Source organism: Notamacropus eugenii, chromosome 5 (genome assembly GCF_028372415.1).
Source record: "Notamacropus eugenii isolate mMacEug1 chromosome 5, mMacEug1.pri_v2, whole genome shotgun sequence".
NCBI classification, from domain to species: Eukaryota; Metazoa; Chordata; class Mammalia; order Diprotodontia; family Macropodidae; genus Notamacropus; species Notamacropus eugenii.
In genome coordinates, this window is record NC_092876.1 from 216,965,425 (window position 1) to 216,989,861 (window position 24,437).

At 38.8% G+C, this 24,437-nt stretch overlaps 1 long non-coding RNA gene across 1 annotated transcript; it reads left to right on the forward strand.

Moving 5' to 3' along the window:
- Nucleotides 1-1,495: 1,495 nt before the first annotated feature.
- On the forward strand, nucleotides 1,496-23,942 carry LOC140505752 (uncharacterized). Its single transcript, XR_011967647.1, has 3 exons — nucleotides 1,496-2,612; nucleotides 12,622-12,769; nucleotides 21,265-23,942. It is a non-coding gene; the product is annotated as an uncharacterized lncRNA (long non-coding RNA).
- Nucleotides 23,943-24,437: the final 495 nt, after the last annotated feature.

The following is a 24,437-nucleotide window of genomic DNA, read 5'->3' on the forward strand; positions in this document are numbered from 1 at the left end:
TATAGAGAAGTAGAACAGAAAAATGAATGGGGAAAAGTCATTGGATTTGGTAATAATGAGTATAACCTCAGGGTCTCAAAGAATTGTGAGGATGAAACCTAAGATAAAAGGGTTGGGAGGTCAGTGGGTGGTGAAGAAGTAGAAAATGTAATATACTTTTGCTAAAAGTTTAATTTTTAAAAATTTTTACACATTCATTTTTTAAATTCCAAATTTTCTTCCTCCCTCCAATTCCTCCCCCATCCACTGAAAAGGCAAGCAACATGATACCAATTATAGAGACCAAGTCATGCAAATCATATTCCCATATTGTCATTTATCCTTTGGTTTGAAGACCACTGACATTGTAGAGTGATGTCTTGATTTGCTCATGAATTGGATTTAAGTGAGACAGAGTTGCACAGTTATCTGTCTCACTTTCTCTTCCAGAGGAAGACAAAAGTGAAGACAACGGGTGATGGCTTGGGATGCCGTGGATGACCTTGGTGTCTTCCATGTCTAAGTAAGCTCTACGGATTCCACGTTATTTGCTTTAGCCGCCTTCATGGCTGCTGGAACAAATTGCGCTCATTTACTTGTTTCACCAGGGGAAGTCTTCACATGTTTGGGGTAGACATCCCCCTAAATCATCACCAATAGGTTTGGCACCTGCTAGTTACCCTCAACCTGGTTTATCCTATCTGTCAAGTGGATTTACTGGGGTGTGGCTGCTGTGCATACTACAGCTTCTTGGAGCCACAGGTGAGAGTTGGGTGACAGGTAGACACCCAAGATGGATGAGAAGCCCTGAAAAGAGCTCAGCAAGCCCTCATGCCAGAGGTGCTAGTCCTCCCTCAACACCCCAATTCCATAGTAACTATAGTTTACTTGTCAGCCAGTGGACAGAAGTTATAGGTGATAGCATGACTGAGGGAAGGCTTTTTAAAGAAAAATAGGGAAGCATGTTTATAGATCAAGGAGGAGTCAGGAGAGGAAGAAAAATGAGAGAGAACAGATGACAGAAAGAAGAAGATCCTAGAGAACTCTGGTCTCAGCAAGGAGGAAGGCCACCTTATCCTTTGAGAGGGGAAGGAAGGAAGAAAGGATAGGAAGTTTCCATTTTAGGTGAGGAGGAGCAGATGGAATGAACTTGTCTTGGTGTAGTGAAAAGTACTGGATTTAGTCAAAAGACATAGGTTTGAATGCAGGTTCTGAGATTTAATACCTGTGTAGCCTTGAGCCATTTAATCTCTTTGGGCCTCATTCCTCTCCAGTAAGGGGTTGGACCAGATGACCTCTAAGGTCCGTTCCAAGTCTAAATATTATGATCATAGGTGATGTTGGAGCCAGGATTTCACACTTCGTGAGCAACTGGTATCAGCAGGAGCCTCTGAAATCCTTTTAACACACTTCATCTCTCTGGGCTCAGTTTCTTTGTTTGTAAAAAGGCGTTCGGCTAGATGCCCTCTGAGGTCCCTCCTGGATATAAATCTCTGATCCTGTGAAATCACTGGGCTGATCTCCCCAAAATGTATCTGCCAGCGCCCTCATTTTCCAAACTCCTCACCAAATGCCTCCAAGTCCTAATCAGTGTTCATTAGTCCTTCAGGAATGGAAGGATACGAGTGTGAAGGATGTGGGGAAAACCTGCTAACTTCATCCACCCTGTCAGTATTACAAATTCTTTGTTGTCATTCCTGGTTAAGCAGCAAATTCCGTGGAAAAACAAAAATAAATCAAAGTTAGAGTCGCGTTTCCCGTGGTGGTCACAAGGTGGCGGTCTCTTGCATGGATTTGCAGGGCTTCGAGGAGGTCGGTTCTAATTGCTTTTCAACCTTAAATACGATACGCCATTAATTTTTTAAAAAGGTATACCAGTCCTCGGAGAAATGATTCCAACCCAGGAGCGCCTTCAATGCAACATTCGCTCCCTGTGCTTGGGGCTCGGGGAGATTTCCGTGCAGGGGGCGAGAGGGGAGACCCCAGAGTAAGATTTTTAACTGGCTACCTCAGTCCTGGCAGAATGGGAAAGGGGGGGCAGGGCGTTGGAATGTCATTTTAGCCGAGTTCCAGCTTCTCCAAAGCCTTCCCAAACAGCTGGCTTTTTGGAGCACCAGCAGGTGCGATTTGGTCATTAAAGAAAAAAGAGAAAAGTACTATTCGATAGAATGTCCTTTTATCACCTGTATTCAGAGAGAAACTGTGCGGGGAAAAGGGAAAGACAGGCACCCTCCTGTAGCGTTGTAACACAGGCTGTCGGGGCCCGTGTAGATGGGGCCTGGGCTCCAAGGAGCCGGGGCCCTATTGTAGACATTCTGCTAATGATGTCTAAAGCGCGGAAACCAGCTGGGCCCCTGGAGCTCCGCTCCGAGGCAGAGCCGACATGGAGAGGTGCCCCAGCAGGGAAACAAGCACGGCTTGGAATTGGGCAGCCCGGGCTACGGACCACACAGCCAGACCTCTAACGTCTGATTCAGAGAAGCCCACGTGGGGTAAGAAGCAACAGGTGGGCCCTCCTGAAGCAAGGGCTTGGGACCCACCCTGGATCCAAGAGGATGCTCCAAATAGGGGCGGAAGCCACAAGCCGAGGCCCAGCCACATGGGCTGGCAGGCCTGGAAGCTCAGGCACACAGGTAGCAATTTGATACTTTGTAGCCTTACGCATTACTCCCTTTCATGTTCAGCCATGAAACTGACACTAACATTCCATTTTTGGGGACTCTAACATTCCATTTCCCACCTCCTTGTGCCTTTTTGCTCTGGCCACCTCCCATATCTAGAATACACTCTCCACTTCAACTTCTTTTCTTAGAATCCCCTCATTTCTTTCAAAACTCAGTTCAAGTCACCTCTGCATGAATCCTTTCCTGTCTCTCTCCCTCTCCCCTACTCACAGGCTATTGCCTGCTCCTCAATGTTTTGTATCTATTTTTTTGTATCTATACATACAGGGTGTCTCCCCCAATAAAATATAAATTCCTTGAGGGCTCTTTAACTTTTGTCTGCTTCTTTTAAGCATCTAGCAAAACTCTTGGTGCCTAGTAGGGATCCAGCAAAGCAGGCACAAAACAGGCTTGTTGATAGACATAGGTAGAAATAGCCTTCTGGAATATTAGCCACTGGAGACAGCAGCAGAAGATCCTAATTCAGCCTCACTCTCATCTTGATAGGTAAAGAGGTAAACTGTCCAGAGCACTCCTCTTTCCTTTTCCCAGTTGCACAGTAGGCACACCACTTGGCAAAGACCTCTTTTCAGCCACTCTATTAGTTACAGCAGCAATCAAGGACTTCACCACCCAAGAGTTCAGGGCTCTGCAAGTGCTCCAGTGTTACCAGCTGTCTTGAGAAGATTTGGCTGCAATGAATATAAAATATGGCAGTAAGTTTAAAAGGCAGCTACTTGATTTTTATGACACTTTAAAAAATTATGTCCCTCACACAGTATAATAAATGTTTCATCCTTGGGGTACGTGTCCTACTGAGACTGAACAATTCTCCTATCAAGCAGGGCAGTCTTAGATCTTTCAGTGAGAAGATTAAGTTTTCAGAGGAGGGAGTTTTTGAATTTGAAGGGTTTGTGTTAGTAGGCATTTGGGTTTGAAAGAGGGAGTTCCATTTGATGAAATTTTCTTACAGTATTTTGCTCTCAATGTCTTCTTTTCTTTATCTTATTCTACCATAGGTGGCTAGGCAGATGTCTGTGTTGTCTCTGTTAGATTATAACCTCCAAGTTCAGGGACTGGGTCATTTAAAAACAAATTTTTATCCCCAACACCCTAGCTGTCATGTTATACATGTTACACAATCCCTGATTTCAGCAATATAGGGAAAATTCCTTTGTATAAACTCCCTCTGCCAATGTAGGTCAGCAGTTTAGTTTAGGATCTGAGGCCCAAAGAATTGCAGTGACTTGTTCACATCCACAGAAATGATAAGAGCCATTACATAAGAGCCATACATAAGAGTATTCAAATATAGATCCTCTGATTCCAAATCAATTGCTTATTTCCAGTGTATTTCCCTTATAGTCTTAGAGAATAGGTTCCCAAAATGAAATAGGATCCCAAAATACTGCCCCCGGGGGACACTAGAACAATTGGAGGGATGGTAGTAGTTGTGGGTGCAATTGGGAGGCACTGAGTAAAACTATGCTGGTGGTGGAAGCATAAAGAAGGAAAAAATTTTTGAAAAACCTTTTGTACATGTTTCATCTGTTGTGTAATAGAGTTAAAGTCACAGTGATTACATTATTTTCCTAATAAACACACAAAATGCAGGTTATAACTGATCAGTGGTAAAGTCCAACAACAGGTCTTAACAAGCAAGTGTTGGCAGGCTAGCGTGTTGCTCATTGTTGGAAAGTCCAGCATGCATTGGCAGAAATATGTGCATGTAATGATTTATTTACAATATGACACTATACAGTTATATCATCAAAATTTCAATGCATGAAAACCCCTACAAATTTACAATAACTCATTAAATTTAAGATACATCATTAAAAAATTATTTCTTTTAAATGATGCAAATTTTTTTTAAAAAAAGTTAAAGGGTTAAAGTAAGTATATTTCCTGAGAGACAGGAGTAATTTTTTTTTTTTTTGAAAAGGGCAAGGTGTATTGCCAAGACAATATTCTTAGCACTGGTGGTGACTATGAATATGCCAGTGTAGTTCTTAATCAGAAAGTATAACAGACTCTCCATACAGAAGGCAGAAGAAAAACATTTATTCAGACATCATACAGCTAAATCCCAGAACCAGAAAGTTAAATTTGTAATGGTGACTAAGAAGTTAATAAACATGATCATTGCAGGGGGCAAAGCCATTCCCAAGTCTCTCCCGCTTTGCCAGAGCCTTCTCACAAGCAAACACTCATCCACCTAAGTCTTGCTTCCCCTGCCTGCCTATGTCCTCTCTCCTCTTCCCTGACCTCGCTCACTCACTTCCTCCTGGTTGTGCTCCACCCTTCCTGTTCCCCTGGTTCAGCAAGCTGCTCCCACTGCATGTGACTTAAGCTTGTAGATGATTCAAGTAGATTATATGGGCCTATCAATGAGTGAGAAAGATCTTTCCATAGAAATTACTATTATACAAGGTAAGCCAAACAAAATTTGGAACCTCTGGATGAGAGAATCCCTTGGAGGCAGTGAGAGATCAAGGGATTTCCACACAAATTTAGAGAATTGCTTGGGGCAGTGGCTTAGCTATAACCATACAACTAGTATATATCAGAGTCAAGACTTGAATCCAGATCTTGTTCCCTCCAGGGTTGGCCCCCATCCACTCTAACATGCTGCTTTTCTTTACAGTTAGGTACTTTACGAATATATGAGGAATTGAGTAGATTTTACTAGAAATATCACATTTGGTCAAAGCCAGGGGATCACCAGAGTGCATCATTAACTCAGCATACAAGATGACCCCAGAGCATGTCAACTAAGAAATATCATAAATTGGATTATTAAGATAAATGGCACTGCTCCACAATATAAGCAGCGATGTACTGACCAGGCTCTTGACTCTCTTTGTGACATTTAAATCTCTGAACAGTGAATGTGGAGAAGTGTGTCTTCAAAAAATTGCATAAACTTACATTAAATGTCTTATTTTTGGTAAAATCTGAGTCAGTAGTATAGAATTTTAGGCCTACACGATTATATACTGTCATTCTTGTATAAATATTAGCATCATTGTTATCAATAATAATAGGTAACAGTGCTTTAAAGTCTGAAAAAAGCTATTCATATATGATCACATTTAATAATAATAGTAGTTAGCATTTACGTAGCATCAGTTAAGTATGTGCCAGGCACTGTGCTAAGCACTGTACACATACTATCTCATTTGATCTTTATAGCAATCCTTTTAGGTAGGTACTATTATCACCCCCATTTTACAGATGGGAAAACTGAGGCTGAGAGAGGTTATGTGACTTGGTCAAAGTCTTGCAGCTAATAGATAACAGATGAGTTTGTATTCAGGTATTTTTAACTCCAAGATCAGTGTTATTCACTCTCTGAAGCTGCGATGATTACTGGTCACTTAAAGTAATTGTTCTGCTTTTTCCTTATAGCAGTGGGGATGGAATAGCACTGGTTCAGTCACGCTCCCTCTTTCATCCAGTTCTCCTCATGACTTTGTGAATTTGCAGAAAGGAATGGACCAAAATAAAACCAAGAACCTGGCCTCATTAGCACTCGGTACTCTAACCAAGTTGGCTAACTAGTCACAATGCTAGTTCTGCTCTATCCTTACCCTGCTGCTGCTCAATGCTGTCTGACTCTTCGTGACCCTATTTGGAGTTTTCTAGGTAGAGATACCAGAATAGATTGTCATTTCCTTCTCCAGCTCATTTTACAAATGAGAACACTGAGGCAAACAGGGTTAAGTGACTTGTCCAGAGTTAAACAGATAATAAGGTCAGATTTGAACTCAGGAATATGAGTTTTCCCAATTCCAGGCACAGCATTCTATCCACTGTACCACCTAGCTGCCCCTTACTAGACTCTACCCTAAAGACTCCACCCCTCCCAAGATGGAAGACTTGAAAATAAATTCTTTTTGCTTTAAGCCATAATTCTTTCTAACTTAAAATATTCAAAATCTACGAGTGACTAGAAAATAAGACTTTTCCTTAAAATGCTTAGAGGACAGGTTAATATTAAACATAAATCTCATTTCAGAGCTAAGCACATCTTATGTGACCTCAAGAGATACTGACTTCTATCTAGATTGCTTTTTAAAGAAAAAAAATCAGTAATATTAATGTTCCCCTGGAAGGGGATGCTGTGTTCAATGCCACTCAAATTCGCTGAATATTAAGGCATTTTAATATCACCTTAAATAATCAAATGCATTACTACCGTCTCCAACTGCTATACATTTAGACTTCTCTAGTTGCCATGTAGAACTCTGTAATCTCCAAGAGAGTATGTGTCCCAAGTATCCAGAGTATACTGTTTCCATAAGGCCCAAAATCACAAAGTCAGCATTGTCTACTCTAGGCCTCTGGCAAAGGTTATAGCTGGAAAAATGAGCACAATATCCCATAAGACTTCTCTTTGGTACTGGAAATCTTCCAGATTCCCAAATGAATGAATGCAAAGGCATGAATTAAGTTCTTACTACATGCAGTGCTTAGCTAAGAGCTGGGGGATACACTTTGAAAAATTGAGAGTCTATGTTCTCAAGGAACTCATAGACTAAGTGGGGGATGTAATGCATAAAAAAAAGGGTTCAGGCAGGGCAGACAAAGAAGATAGAACAGGACATTAAGCCTTTAAGATAAGCCTTTCTCTCAAATTATTAAAGGTTGTGACCAAAGCAAAGATTGGGAATTATGAAAATCCACAGTCCCCAAAGCACTTTTGCACTTGAAAGACCTCCAGGGCTATAGCAAATAATCCAGGTTAGTTAATTTGTGGTTATGTTTCCTATACTACTTCTACTAATAATAATAATTGACATTTGTATAATGCGTTTGTATTTGCAAAGTATCTTACATTATCCCATTTGATTCTTACAGCAGCTTTACGAGGGTAGATACTACTAATTATTTTTTTGTTTTATTATTTATTTATTTTTCGTTTTCAACATTCACTTTTTAAGTTTTTAATTTTTTCCCCTTCCTTCCCTTCTTTTTCCCCAAGACTGCATGCATTCTGATATAGGCTATATATTCACAATCATATCAAACATATTTCTACATTAGTCACATTGTAAAGAAGAATTAGAACTAAAAAGAAAAACCATGAGAAAAAAAAACCCAAAAAAGGAAAATTAGTTTACTTCGATCTGCATTCACACTCCATAGTTCTTTCTCTGGATGTGGATTGCATCTTCCATCATGAGTCTTTGGGAATTTAGATCTGTAACTTTTAAGCATTTATGTATGTTGCTGCTATGTTCCAGGCACCATGCTACTGCTTTTTAATTTTTTCTAATGTTTAATTTGCTTTTTATTTATATTTTTCTTAATGGTATTTTTTCCAATTACATGTAAAGATAGTTTTCAGTATTCATTTTTGTAAAATTTTGAGTTCCAAATTTTTCTCCCTTCCCTACCATCTCCCCAAGACAATAGGCAATCTAATATAGGATATACATGAACAATCATGTTAAACATAATTTCCACATTAGTCATGTGAAAGAAGAATTGAAACAAAAGGGGAAAACCATGAGAAAGAAAAAAAACAAAATAAAGTGAAAATAATATGCTTCAATCTACATTCAGACTCCACAATTTTTTCTCTGGATATATGCTTAGCACTTTTTACACATATTGCTTCATTTTATCCTTACAACAACCCTACAAAGTAGGTGCTCTTATTATCCACATCTTGCAGTTGGGGAAACTGAGGCAAACAGAGCTTAAGTAACTTACCCAGGGTTACACAGCTAGTAAGTGTCTGAGGCTGAATTTGAACTCAGGTTTACCAGATTCCAGGCTCAGTGTTCTATCCTTGGTGCCACCATTTGCTTTTTTTTACTGTAAGAAATTCCCAGTTGAGGGTATTCTAACAAAGCAGAGAGGTAACTGTCCCACACGTTATAGTCTTAGAGAGTCTCTTGGGGGTCAAGTGACTAATTCAGAGATACCTAACCAGTAGATATCCACAATAAGTCACAAATTTAGATCTTCCTGACTCTGAGGCCAACTTTCTCTCTATCCACTATGCCAAGTTGTCTCTCACACTATGGAAATTATTCTCCTTTTTTCACAAGTGAGGAAGTTGAGACTGGCAGATTAAGAGAAGCGCCTTTGGTCATACCACTAGTAAGTGTTAGGGGAAAGAACTGAACCCCAGGTCTTTCCTGAGTCCAAGTTCAGAACCTTTTTTTTTTTTGTAATCAAACCAATGGCAGGGTAGTACCAAGAAATTCATCAGTAAATTGAAAGCCAACAGGATGACCAATGTGGTAAGATCTATAGAAGAGACAGTCTACTTTTCTGTGTTATACCAAAGTAGAATTGGGTCCAAATGATGGACTGGTACAGGAATACAAATTTAGATTTAATATTAGAAATAATTGTCTAAAAATGAGAGCAATCCCGCAAAGGAACAGGTTGCCTAGGGAAGAAACAGCTCTCAGTCACCAGAAGAACTTTCTAACAAGAATTTTCTCCAAAAGATTACAAATAGTGCCTCTCCTCAAGCCCTCTCCCCATCTAGAGTAAGGCTCACATACAGGCCAGATAACAAAACTGAAGTCCAGAGTGAAAGAAAAATTTTTTATTACACTTCTTGCAAGAAGCGAGCACATTCTCTATGATGAGAAAAGTGAACTGATACAGAAGTGACAGCAAGCTTTATACTGTTAGTCTGTTGTAGCCCCTCTTTCCCGGATTGGTCCAAACCTCTTTCATTTAGTCTCCCTGAATCACACATCCAATGTTGCCCCTTGATATGTTCCCATATGTCCCCCCCTCCCTCATCATGCATCCCATGCTCAAAAACGACAGCTTTCTCCACCCCCGGGGTGTGTCAGATAATATACAATGAACTCACCAAGCAAGCACGATGAAGGAAAGCTTCCTCTGGGTCACTAACCCCAGCCTGTTTAGGCTAGTTTTGAGCCTGACTCCCTTTATCAAGAACCTTGCTGTTGGGCTAGCTTCTTCTGCTGAGAGCTGATTGGTTGGTAGTGCTTGTAATTTTATATCACCTTGAAACTGCAACTTGTGGAAACCTAACTTCTTAATGTTCATCACAAAAGGTGGTGGCTGCCTATTAGTATTCAAATAGGATCTAGTTGATCACCAGTCAAGATGTTGCTGAGAAAATTTCTTTAAAGGGTGGAATGGTGACCTGGATTCTAAGGATTTAAAATTCACAGGTGGGGAACCTGCAGTGTTGAGGCCACATGTGACCTTCTAGGTCCTCAAGTGCATCCTTTGACTGAATCCAGACTATACAGAACAATGACTTGGCCAGGGTCACAAAGGCAGAAAGCATCAGAGGCAGCACTTGAACCCAGGTTTTTCCAACTTGAGACCAACCTTTATACGCTGTACCACACTGTCCCTCTTAGGTGTACACACATGTATATGTATGTGATGTATATGTATGTATGCACACATGTACATATGTATGTGTATATATGTATATATACATATGTAGAAACACAATGCATGTGTATACGTGCATATATATGTATAGTATATAACATTGTATTGTATGTGTATTCTCTCTTTACATCTCTGTGCCTTTTAGAATCCCTAATTTCCTTCAAAGTTCTGCTCAGATATTACCTTCTACATGAATTGTTTTCTGATCCCCTGACTTGCTAAGATCTCTCCCCATTGTTATTGATTTTATTTTGTATGTACTCCATGTTTACATGTTGTCTTCCTGGAAAGAATGTAAACTACTTGAGGAGAGGGATTTATGCATATTTATCTTTGTATCTTTAGACATGGTGCCAGGCAATATGTATGTGTAATGTATAAGGATATAATTACACACATGCATGCATGTATACATCTGTGTGTGTATATGAATACAGGCTTATATAAATATATATACATGAACCTACAAATACATACACATGTATGTACAGGCACAACAGACAGAGTGCATACAATACACACATGCATGTATACCTGACCCTGAATGGCTGTGACACCCTGGTCAAATCACAAAACTTCTCAGCACTCCACTCCTGTACTTCTCAATCTTTTTTGGTCTCAGGACACCCCTTATACTCTTAAAAATTATTGAGGACCCTCCAAAGAGCTTTTAAAAAATTTTATGTGGGTTATATTTATTGATATTTGCTGTATTAAAATGAAAATATCTCAGCATTACTATGAAGATAGTTTTGACTTTGGGACAACCTGGGGTCCCTTGACAGCACTGGGAGGATCATTGTTCTAGGCAATTCTCTAAGACTTACAAAAAAGATGCTACCTGCGTTGACAGAGGGAATTTCCTCGTCTGGGAGTTCATTACATCAAAGAAATCATAGGTTCATATTCTTCTATATAATACAACAATACAAAGTAGCTAATCCTAAGTGCTGAATTAGTCCCAGACAGGAAGTATTGTTGGAGTTTAAAGGAGGGCATGATTTCTGAGGTCTGGGGCTATTAAGGAGGATCTTGTTGGATTGTTGGATCTGAAAGGAAAAATAAAATTTAGAGAAGTGGAGAAGAGGGGGAAGATATTATAGGCAGAGGGAATGTACATGGGGAACAATGAAACTGAAGTGGGGAGTTTATGAAGGGGAATGATGGAAGATAAGTTGGAAAGATGGGTAGAGCTTGGAAGGCATTCATTCCCATTGGTATCAAAGTGGCCAAATACTGGAACTCTGTGATTTTCTTCTGTGTGCTGAACCTCAGATCTGGGAACTCCTTCCGCCAATGCATGTGATAACTCTTCCTTAGATTAAAAAATAATTTGCCCAGGGTCATATAGGTAGAGTCAGAGGCTGAGATTTCAATTCATGTATTCCTGACTTCAAGCCCAGCCCTCTATTCATTAATAATTTGTCTAAAAATAAGGAAACTTTGTCCTAAAGTAGCTATCTTGGGACATAATGAAGAGTTTGATGTCAGTCTGCCAGCATTCTGGAATTCTTAAGCTCTTATTGTCCTTCTATGTTTTTTTACTCCCTTTTGATCTTGAGGCAAATAAGATAAACACTGCAACAAAGGAATAGGACATGACCCTGATATTCTGTGGTATTCAAACATCTGCCACATTCAAATTCCTCACTATAAAAAATTTACCTAAGGCATTTGATGAATTCTGACAGTTACTGAGAACACATTTCTTTTTTTTTAATATTTAAATTAATTGATTTGTTTTCAGTTTTCAACAATAATTTTCATAAGTTTTAAATTTTCTCCCTCTCCCTCCCTGAGGTGGCATGCAGTCTTATACGAGTTCTACACATATATTCCTATTAAACACATTTTCCCATTAGTCATGTTGCATAGACAAATTAAAATAAATGGGAGAAACCGTGAGAAAAACCAAACAAAAACAAAACACAACACAAGAAATAGTCTGCTTCATCCTGTGTTCCGATTCCATAGTTCTTTCTCTGGATGTGGATGGCATTTTGCTTCAAAAGTCCTTTGGGAATAGAAAACACACTTCTTAGCATTCCACTGTTCATAGATGTAAATTTCACAATAAGAGAATCAACAGCCTGCTGAACGCGTAGTTGTTAATATGGTAGAATTATGCCAGTCATCTCAATGTTGCAATTTAGTGGATTTCTTAGGCAGCCTGCTCTGGGGTCTCCTTGCATCTGGAGTTAGTGAAGCCCTTGAGTAGCCTTCTGGCCTTAACCAAACTTAAAATCTATAAAGGTCCCAAACAAGCCAATGATATTGCACTTTTGCAGCAACTTAAGAAGAAAATGGTTAATATCATTAGAAATACATATCCAAGGCACTGGCTGTAGAAAGTAGTCAATAGATTTCCCAGTTAAATGATATTCCTATGTATTGCTTTGGAAAATTTTACCTTGGCCAAGTTAACCTCTAGCTCATCATTAACGATGCTGTTACTAATGTCTAATTATCATGTCTACACATCCTCTTTCCAAGTTAAGCATCTTTATTTTGTTTTTCTAAAAAATAGGTTTTTATTGATATCTTTTTTTTACATTACCATGGTTTGCTCCAGTCTTCTTCCTCCCTCAGAGAACCATTCCATGTGATTAATAATAATTTAAAGATGAAAAAGGAGGAAAAACCAGCATTACTCATCAATACATCAAAAAAGTCTGCAGTTATGTGCGGTGTACCATATTTGTGACTCTCACCTCTGCAAGGTTAGTGGCAGGTTTTCTCAGACCTCTTCTCTTGTGCCATACTCGTCCTTTATAATTTTGGAACATTGGCTTTTGTTATGTGTGTGTTTTCTTTCTATTTACATTATAATTATTGTGTATTTGTTTTCTTGCCTCTTCTTACTTCACATTGCTTCAGTTCACATAGATTTTTCATGCTTCCCTGTATTCATCACATTTATAATTTCCTCTAGAGCAGTCATATTTCCATTATATTTATGTGCCACAGTGTGTTTGACTATTCCTTAATCTATGGGCATCTATTTATTTCCAATTATTTGCTATTACGCTCTTTATTTCCTTTACCTAAATAGTCCCTGTATTGTGATTTTGTCTCAAACATATAAAGATGAAGAGGTAACTGGAAAAATGTAAAAATTAAATTAAGGCAGAGAACCAAACTGTCTAAATGTTAAAGATTTTCCTAACATTCTAGGGGCTCTGAGCTATTATGATTTTAATTTTTCATTTGATGTAAAAACTTAATTAAATAGCGAGGAAAGGTGCCATATGAATCTAAATGCTATCATATTGCTCCTAAGCTAAAAGCAAGGTAATTGTTATAATAAAATGTGGCTGACTAAGTCTCTGATAAAGGGAGAAGCAGGAAGAAGGGAGGGACTGAAGAAAAGGTGTCACCTTAAACCGCACCTCAGGAAGCCTTCAGAAAAATTCAGCTCTTCTCCTTTTCAGAAGGAAGAAGCAGAAATAATCAAGTACTAGCTGACGATTTCTACCGTCTACAAAGATACCTATTGGTGCTACACTATTTTGTAAAATCATTAATGAAATATTTTTTCGCCTCAAGATTTGAGTGCCCTAGGAAAACGCCTAATTCACCCTTTCCTAGTTAGGGCTCTGATTTTATGGGATTGTTCCAGAAGGAGAGTTTTTGTGGCTCAAAGCACTCTTGGCTTCATTAAAACTTCTGTTGCAACACTCATAATTAATTGCAAATGTGCCAATTAATTAGCAGATATGTACTGCTATAAGCTGAACAACTTCACTATAAATACACTGCGTTTACCTCAGTTAAATTTAATGAATTTGTGCACAGGGACCTTTTATCAGCATCATGCCTTGTCACTCACAAGCAAATAGTTGAACTGAAAGGACCATATTAGATTGCTAAGGATGCCCTGAAGTAGATAGTTAGGGGGAGTTAGTTAGACTGGTTTCTCTTCACTCAATGTGTTTCTCTTTGTTCAACAGAGGAATCAGTCCTGCTGAATGATTATTAACGGGGTAACACCTTTAGATTTGCTTCAACTGTCACCCATTGAGACCAGTCTGAGGATTTAGGAGAGAAACAAAAATATATTCTGGAAGCCTTTCTGTCTGCAACCATTCTTCACTCATTTTTACTATGAGAATTAGTCTTTGTTAGGAATTGGGGAGATAGATCGAAGTGGGTCCCTGATGCTAAAACAGAGGTGGTAAAGTGTGTGTCATATGAGGTCCAGTGTATACTTGGATCAATGTAACATTGACCTGTTTATCAACTGAGAAAGCATTCTTCCAAGATGACATGTCAACAGAAGAGTCATTAAAAGAATCTTCTCTAGAGCCATCTTTTTGACTTTACCTGCTGAGAACTCAATAGAGTATGAAGTGAAGAAAGAAATAATCTTTCTTTGCCTACTGCAACTCCCACTTGCATAACACAGACAGCCTCAGGGAAAAAAAGCACCCTCTTGATTTTCTAGCTAAAAGATTGTGTTAGCCAAAGGGATAGAAAGCCATATATGCAATACAGAGAGAACCATGGTATAATATACTGCTTTTATTTTCTCTCAGTTATTTAGTATTTTATAGCATCTGAGTTCCCATAATTTGTCTGCTGCAGTGATTTCCAAGGTAGTTATTGCAGTAATAAAGTTTAGTCATGTTGAAGGCCTTCTTAACTCTCACTAGTTTGTTGAAGCTCCATAAAATCTACCAAACTTCTCTGGGCCTCAGTTTCCTTATTTGTAGAATGAGATCTTTTGACTATATAAATTTCTTTTAAAAAATTAAATGTTATTTAAAAATTTAATATTTAACAGTAAAATCCACTAAATATGTTAAGTAACTTACTTTGAAAGTCATTAATTTATACATATCAACAATGTTTCAATCAGTCCTTCAAAACGTATTAGGATTCTTTGTCCTTTTATTCATATTCACATATTGTCCTATGTGATCAATGAGGTATTGTGTGATACAACAGAGTAGGCTTCGGCTTATTCAAGTCTTGCCCTTGAGACATATTGTTTAAATGATGCTGGCTGGACAAGTTTCTTGACCTTTCAATGTGCCGCCCCAAACCTGGAAATTTCTTAAGATTGTAAACAGAAGCCTAGTTGTCCACCTGCATTGGTACAGAGAATTTCCCTATCAGGAGCTTTCTATATAAAAAAAAAAAACGCAGTCCAGTCAAAAAAAGATCTTTCCAGATTCATTTCCTTGCATTTTATAATCTTAATGGAATTTAGTATTCCATTACTTTCATGTATAATAATTGATCTTCTCTCCTCAATTCCTGCCCGCGTACTAGAGGGACTTCAATATACATATTGATTCTTCCTCAAATACCATAACCACTCAATTCTTCAACCTATTGTTTCATGAGCTACTTCTCCACCCTACCTCAGGCACACGCAAAGATGGCCATATTCTTGATCTTGCCATCACTTTACAGGTGTACCACCTTCATGTTCAAGAATTCTGAAATTCCCTAATCTATTGACTTTTCATCTCTCCCTTTGTTTTCCCTTACATAACCTTACTCTCCATTCTCAACATGACCTGCAAACCCTTGACTCCTCCATTCTCTTCCATCACCCCTGTACTAGCCTCTCCCTCTTCTTCTTCCTATCTTGACTCCTTGGTGAACAAATTCAATCTACACTGTCCTCCTTCCTAACTCTCTTATCATATCATGGATTATGCCCAGTCAAGCCTCAGCCTTGTATCAGTCCCACCATTTACCACCTTAACTCCTACATATGTGCTGCTCTACATAGATGGAGAAAATTACACAACTCTTCTGATTGGGTCCACTACAAATTTATATTGCACAGCCTCAACAAGGTCTTCCCTGTTGCTAGGCAATCCTATTATATTTCCCTAATCAAGTCACTATTCTACTCTCCTCAGTGGCTCTTCCAAACCTTTCCATTCCTCCTCAAACCTTCCATGGCTCCCACTCTCTCAACTAAGAACCTTGACTCATATTTTATAGAAAAAAGTGGCCATTTGCCATGAACTCTTTCTTCTCTCTTTTTTTCTCACCTCTCACTCAAGTGCCTTCTGATACTTTCTCTTCCTTCAGTCCTTTTTCACATGATGAAACAGCCTTGCCCTTTACCAAGGCTGACCCTTCTACTTGTTCAAGTGATCTCATTCTATCCCATCTTCTCCAATAAATTGCCCCCTCTGTCATCCCCTCTCATTTTTTTTGTTTCATCTCTGTTATCTCATTCCCTACTGCCTACAAACATACCCATGAAAAATCCCTCATTTCATTGTACCATCCCCATTACCGTCCTGTATCTCTTCTGCCTTTTGTGGCTAACCTGTTCAAAACTGCCGTCTGGATTAGCGCACTCCACTTTTTCTCCTCTCATTCTTTTCTTAATCTCTTGCCATCTGACTTCTGACCTACTGCTCTCTCCAAAGTTACTAGTGATCTCTTAGTTGCCAAATCCAATAGTCTTTTCTCACTTCTCATTCTCCTTAACCTTTCTGCAGCTTCTGATGCTGTTAATCACTCTCTCGTTGATATTTTCTTCTCTCTAGGTTTTTGGAACACTACTGTCTCCTAGTTTTCCTCCTACCTAGCTGATCACTTCTTCTTTACCTCCTTTGCTGGATTCTCCTCCAGATCACACACTCTAGTTGTAGGTATCCCTCAGTGTTCTGTCCTGGGCCCTCTTCTCTTCTTCCTCTAGATTACTTCACTTGATGATCTCATCAGTTCTTATGGATTTAATTATCATCTTTATGTTGATCATTCTCAAATCCACTTTTTCTGCGCCAGTGTTTTTGCTGACTTCCAATCTTGCATCTCCAATTTCCTTTAAAACATCTCAAACTGAATACACAGTAGACTTCTTAAGCTCAGTATTTCCAAAACAGAACTCATCTTTTTCCCTAAACCCTCCTCCCACTTCCTACCTTACATATTATTGTAGGGACAATCCTTTCCAATCTTTCCAATCCTTCAGGCTTACAACCTCAGAGGCATCCTGGATTCTTCATTATAACTCTCCCCACTCTCCCCCAACCCCTGCCATATTCAAGCTGTTGCCAAGGTCTGTCAAGTTTATTTTGGCAATATCTTGATGCCACCTTGTCTCCTCTGAAGCTGCCACCACTCTAGTGCAGGGCCTCATCATCTCACACCTTGATTATTGTAATAGCCTTCTGGCAGATCTTCCTGCCTCAAGTCTCTCCCTACTCCAGTAAAACCTTCATTCAGCCACCAAAGTGATTTTCCTAAAGTGTAGGACTGACTACATCACTTCCCTACTCAGTAAACTCCAGTGACTCTTTATTGCCTCCAGGATCAAGTGCAAGATGTTCTGTTTGACATTCAAAGACTTTCATTACCCAGGCCTCTCGTACTTTTCCAGTCTTCTTATAGCTTGTTCCCCAAAACATACTCTTTGATCCAGGACACTGGTCTCCTGGTTGCTCCACGCACAAGACACTCCACCTCTCAATTCAAATCATTTTCTCTAACTCCCATGCCTGGAATGCTCTCCTTCCTCTGTTCCAGCTATTGACTTTCCTGGCTTCCTTTAAGCTAAACTAAAATCCTGCTTCTACAAAAAGCCTTCCCAAACACTGCTAAATTATAGAATTATTTCTTACTTATCTTGTCTATAGCTTGTTTTGTGTATGTTTGTGTAATGTAACAGTAAGCACTCCAACACAGGGTGGGGGGTGCTGCTATCAAAAGTTCCTAGATCTGCATCCATAAAAGGAAAGGCAACTTTGAAGACCTTCCCACAAATCTTCCCTAATCAAACACCCCTTAATGGGCAGGTCCATTAATGGGTGGGGAAGATCTTTAATCACATTAAAATAATTAACAATACACAAATACATATACTGTTTCTAGTTAGAGAAACTCTTATTTCTGGACTTTACTCCTAGTAAAGACTCTTGATTGATAAAAGCAAGATTCAATCAGAGACATTTGATTATACTAAAACAAAAACAGCAAAAGATCCTATTTTGCTTGCCATCACACTGTGCACACACACACACACACACACACACACATATATATGTGTGTGTGTGTGTGTGTACATACATATATATGGATATATGTTTGCATGTTGTCTTTTCCATTAGATTAAGTCCTTGATTGCAAAGACTGTCTTTTGCCTCTTTTTGTGCCCCTAACACTTAACATAGTGCCTGGAACATAGAGGGCACTTAATAAATGTTTATTGAATAAATAAATGATTTAACCATTCTCCCATTTTTGAGCACTTGGGTGGCTTCCAGTTTTGTTTTTTTTTTTTAGTTACATAAAATGCGGTTGTAAAAATCTTAGAATAGGGAGCTCTTGTTTATTGTTGTTTTTGATAACACTTTTCAGAACATTTCCCCAACAAGGAACTTATTGGGTCAAAGGATTGAATTTTTTCCCCCTTCACCCCCAGCTGCTAGATCATTCTCTAAAAAGACTCTGCAGTTTGCAATTCTACCAGCAATGAATATGTACCAATTTCTCCACAATTAGTCAAAAAATATTTTTAAGCACCTACTGTTTGTCAGGGACTGTGCTTTGTGTTGAGGATACAAAAACCAAAATGAATTGGTTTTTGTTAGCCCCTGAAGGGGCTAACCTTTTGTTTAGCCATCCAATACCCCCCTTTCTTTGCTTTTAATTATCTTTGCCATCTGACAGGTGTGAGGTGGTGACTCAGTTGTTTCAATTCCAATCTCACTGGTTGTTAGGGAGATTGAGTATTTTTCCAAGTGATAATTAACGAATTGGGATTCTTCTTTTTGAAAATTATCTGTTCATTTGACTGGATACTTTTTTACCACCTCATCCAGATCAATGACTCTCTGACCTAAATTGCTCATTTCGTTGATGCGAATGTCTTCCTCCTACCAAAGTCCTCTTGGGAATTGACACATGAAGATAATAATGTTTTAGAATAGCTTTGTAGGCCCAACCCTTAGAATTCAAGAGTAAAGGAACTAAATGAGTTCTGGTCAAGAGCCTGGGTCTTTTGTTATTTTTCTTAAGTGGTATGTTTGAGGTTGGCATTTCCTGCTATAAATGAAGGCATTGGGTTTCTGTGGTTTGGGTTTGAAGTCTGTATTCCTGTAGAAAAGAATGTAGTTGGGCTCCTGGGGACTGTCTTAGAGCTACAATTGAAACAACTCTTTAGGATTGCCTGTGGGGTTGGCGCTGACTTCCTGCGGCTTCTCATCAAGTTTACTGGCCCAGAGACAATCTCTCAGCTTTGGAGAGAGCTGTTTTAGTTACCCAGAGGGAGAGACCACTCCTCTGAAGGATAGCTACATTCAAGATTCTGCCCCAAATGGCAGACAGAGAAATAATACTGAATTCTGAATCCATAGCCTCGTTGCTAGGGGTAGCTTATCAAGGAGACACTGCTTCTGTTCACAGCAGGGGAAGAAGTGGGGAGCCAAGCACACAAACAACCAGCCAGCCCCCAGCCAGCCCTCCTCCTGTTTTCTGGAGAGGATGCAAGAGAGCAGAGAAGCCAGAGGCCATAGAGAAAGAGCAGGCAGTCTCCACATCCTGCCAATCCCCAGGCAACCTATTACTAATCCACTATCCTTGGGCTAATTGGTCCTCTGGCCAAGCTATTATCTATAGAATAGGTTTTGAGGATGGCCAAGAAAGGCCTTTTACTCTACATCACCCCCAAACCCACTGGACCATCTTCACACCTGAAATTCCATTAAAAAAATGATTCCAGGATGGTCCCATAGTCATGGTGGCATTTTTTGTGGAAGAAAAAAAGGGGGGGGGCATCAATGTGGTATATACTTGTAATCATATATTACTGAGCCATAAGAAATTATAAATATGAGGAATTCAGGGAATTAGGAAGACTTGGGGGAACCAGTGAAGAAAGTAGAATAAAGAATTAACATAGATACTATCACAATAATGTTAAACTTTAGTTAATCTATTACTTCATGGAAAACAGCACTAAAACCACCAGAATTCAGATCCATGCAATGATTAGTTTTCGTTTCAGAAGACTGATGATGAAATATATTTCCCACTCTTGACTGAGAGGCAGTGGATTATAGGTGTAAAATGTTGTATGCACTATATGTCTTGTTTTGATGGGTTGGTTGTTTTTCTTAACTCTTTCTCAACCGAAGGGTTTATTGGGAAGTGATAATAATGTTAAAAAAAACCAACCCAAAACATCAATAAAATATAGTTTTTAGAAGAATTTATTCCTCTGAGCCAATCATCTTACTCCTTCATAATTCAAAAACTCCTTGAAGGGGCAACATGAGTTACAAACACCTTAGTCTATCATAGGTTTATAGGACTTAGAATTGGAAACACCTTTCAGATAAACTAGTCTGACAGTTTTCTGTCTCCTAGAAATGGAGCACAAGACCACTGGCCTTCTGTTCTGGGGTAGAAAAGTCACTGAAAGGGTGACAGTGGGAAAAAATTAGAAAATAAAGGACATCAAAGTTTAACTTTGACCACCTGACTATTTTGCCTTATGCTGGCCCTGGTCCTCCTTGAGCAATTTTCCAATCATATCTGACTCTCCATGATCCTATTTGAGGTTTTATTGGCAGAGATAATGGAATAGTTTGCCATTTCCATCTTCAATTCATTTTACAGATGAGGAAACTGAGGCAAACAGGGTTAAGTAACTTGCTCAAGATCACACAGCTAGTAAGTGTCTGAGGCCAGACTTGAACTCAGGAAGATGAGTCTTTCTGACTCCCAGTCCTGTGCTCCATCTAATGTGCCCCCTAGAGGTCCCCACCTAGCTTGTATCCTGGCTCCAGTTGCATGGATCTCAGTTATCTCTCCAAACAACTTCTCTACACTGTGAGATGAGTGAGGATTTTCAAGCCAAACTTGTCTTTCCTTTCAGTGAAAAATAAAATAATTCCAAGGAACTGATGCTTATTCGTTCATTTGAAACCTTTGTTACTTCCTTGGGTTTAACCGAGGAAGTCAGGAAATTCATCATCATTAGATCCCTAGTGATTGTGAAGTCTGCCCTTTGGTTTGGGCACTTTCAATACTGATGATATTGGGGATACAAAGCTATGTAGGGATTGAGCATCTCCAAACCATCTTCAACCTAGTTTTGAAATAAATAATGCCCCGTGTCCACAGCATGTACTGCAAAGGTTAGTTTGGAGGGAGAGTCTAAGACATTTGAAAGTTTTCCAGGAAAATGGAAACTCTCCAGCAGGTATCAGTAAATTCTTTTTTTTTTTTTAATTTTTAGGTATCAATAAATTCTAAGAGATGAACATGGAACCTGATGGTATCAATCAAGTGTCATTTTCAAATCTCAGCTGAGCACTTAAGAATCCCAGAGAGCAAGGACTTCTACTGACACAAAGGACTCGAGTAGTTACCCTCTTATTAAGAAGTGAGGGGAAAGTGAATATAAAAAGAAATAACTGGATTGAGCCCAACTTTAAAAAGAAGATATAATTTAGATTGTGAGACATTTGAAATATAGTTTCAGAAATTCAGATAAATGAGGGATGGGTAAGATTTTCATTTCTTTGACAGAAAATTATGACAGGAGCTACAAGACAACTTGAAGAAATTTCATTCTATTTTGCATCTTTTCTCAGTTGTTATTGCACTCTGTCCATCATCTTCTCTCCCTCTTTCCCACTTCTAGAATTTGCCCTTGTAGCAGATTTTAAAAGTGAAGAAAAATATTGAATAGTGCAAATAAATGAGTAAATTCTCATAGCAATATATTCATGAAATTGTTGATTGACTAATCAATCAACAAAAGAGGCGAACAGATAACAAGTATTTATTGTGCCAGGCACTGGAGAAACAAGTACAAGCAAAAAGGAAGAGAATCCCGACGCTCAAGGAGCTTACATTCTAATGGGACAACACATACAAATATAAAAGGGAGCTAAAAACACGGGAGGGAAGAGAAGGGATTGTACTTCCCCAGGGGTCATGATGTTAAAGTCCTCAGTCAGAAGAACAGCCAGGAGAGGAAGGAAGGATAGTTGGCCTGAGTCCGTCCCCAAAATGGAGTGCCTGGAAGAATTTAACAATGGAAGAAAGGAGCAGCTTGGTAGAGGGATGTTCCAGAGTGAGAAGGCTTTAGACAATAAGGGAAATTTTTACAGACTGAGAAGCTACCTTGAAAGCACTAGTAATAGTAGTAGCTGTAGTAGCAGTGATAGTGGTGGTAATGGTAGTAGTAGTAGTAGTAGTAGTAGTAGTAGTAGTAGTAGTAGTAGAAGCAGCAGTAGTAATAGTGGCAATACTAGTAGTAAGCAGAAAAATCTCAACGTCTATAGAGAATCATTCTTCAGCTTGAATTCTATTTTGGTCCAAGCCTAATTCAAGCCCATCCAAGACATTCAGGTTCAGGGTAAAAATGCAATAGGCTTCTTGTCACCATAAAATACAGTAAAAACAATTTTACTTAGAACAATTAAAAAGGTTCCATTTCCTAAAATTTAAAAGGATACTGACTTAGATAAAATACCGCTCTCCTCTACCTCCAGTCATCATGGCACCTAACAGCAACAGGATAAATAGGTGTCTTAGAAAGCAATGAGAATTCTTCTTAGTCATCCAAAATCATCTGCCCATAGGGGAAGCCTTTTATGAATCAGGCAGAAAAGAAGCTAAAGATTCTCCCTGCTCCATTAAAGGACCATCCTGACCCACATAAAACAAGTACCCCTCTCACCACATATTCTATGGCCCTCCTCCATCACTGTGGTGAACCTGGTTGAAAAGCATCCTTGTCCTTATTTTATGCCCCACTTGATGTTTAGGATAAGAGGATGTTTGAGCAATGTTATCTCTGGTAATATATCTTTCAAGGAATCTTGAATGATTTTTATGATGCCGAAGAGAGACCTCAAGGTGATGTTTTGCTCTGTCAAATCAAATACTTTTTTTTAATGAACAAAAAAATAAGAATAGTAAGCTCTTATATTTTCTACAGCTTTCAATTAAGTGATGGTAAAAATGTGCTCCACTGTGGACTGTTGCTTGCAAAAAGTGGACTCTTCTAATATCTTCATTGGCAATGTCCTTGATGTGTATGGAGATGATTCACAAAATATCACATAGATGAGAAACTAGACATGTGGGTTGATAGCTGTTGATATTCTCTCAGTCTCTCTTTTCAGCTTCAATGAGTTCTAAGATTATTGCCATGCCCTTGACACTTTTCCCCCCTTCAGATATCTTATGAATTGATTCCTCAAAACTTTCAGAATTATAGTACTTCTAGCACCAATGTCTTATACAGCCGCTAAGTTTAATTCAACTACTTGTCCTATGGGACTGTAATAGTAGAGTTCAAAGGGGGGGGGCTCCACCACCATCCTTGATGGTGAAGAAAGTTTGTTATAACAGTATTTGCAGATTTTTTTCCCATTTTTCTTATGTAGCCCATGTAAAATCTAGGGTATGCATCCCAACACCTATTCTCCCAGAGAAATTTCTGTCCGTGTCACCCAATGCAGATGCTTTTGTCATCAGCTGATTTGGCGATTCTACTAGGATTCTTAGGGGAGGATGCAAAGTCTAATATTCTCTAAATTCTTTGAAGGTTTTCCTCACTTCCTTGGCCAAAGGTCCTAATCTAGTCAAAAAGGCTGGAGTAAAAAATTTTACAAAAGAGTTTATATTCTATACCAGTTTTGCCTTTGGCCACCACCTCTTTCCATTTGGCAAGCCAAGTGTTTGCTAAGAAACTTTTTTGTCTATTTTAGTATCTTTTTTTGATGGCAATTGATTCATGAAATTTAAATAATTAGATTTTTGAGCTCTTTGAGTGCAGCGATTGCCTTTTCTCATTTTGTATTCCCAGTGCTTAGTATAGGAACTAGCACATACTTGGCACTTAATAAATGTTTATTGAATTGAATTGAAATATCTTCATAAAATCAGTTGTCCATGTCATTTCTGTGGTCCATTATTCATTTTTCCATATCAATGATTTGTTTAAATAGGTCATAATTGAGTTGTTTTAATTAAAGACTAAATATGTTTTTATTATCCTTCTTTCTTTTAGCTTCATAATCATTTCAAGTTTTGTTTTTATAAGTTAGTGTTCTGACTATACACAGAGAGCTGATTCGGGGATGACTCCTACATCATTAAGGAGTCATTTCTTGTCTGTTAAAATATATTCAATTTCATGTTTCCTGTTGCTGCTTAGTACTCACTATGTCCATTGTCTGCCTATGGTTTCTTGGAGAAAGTATTAATAATGGAGAGGTGTGTGTTCTATGAAAACTTTACATCTGTCCTTCTTTCTGTCTTATATTTTCAAAAATATTTTTCACCATCCTCACATATTCTCATTTGACACTGGTCACCAGGTATATGATTTAACTTGGAGTTCTTTATAGAACTTCTCCACCATGTTGTCTACTGTAAATGATGCAGATAAAT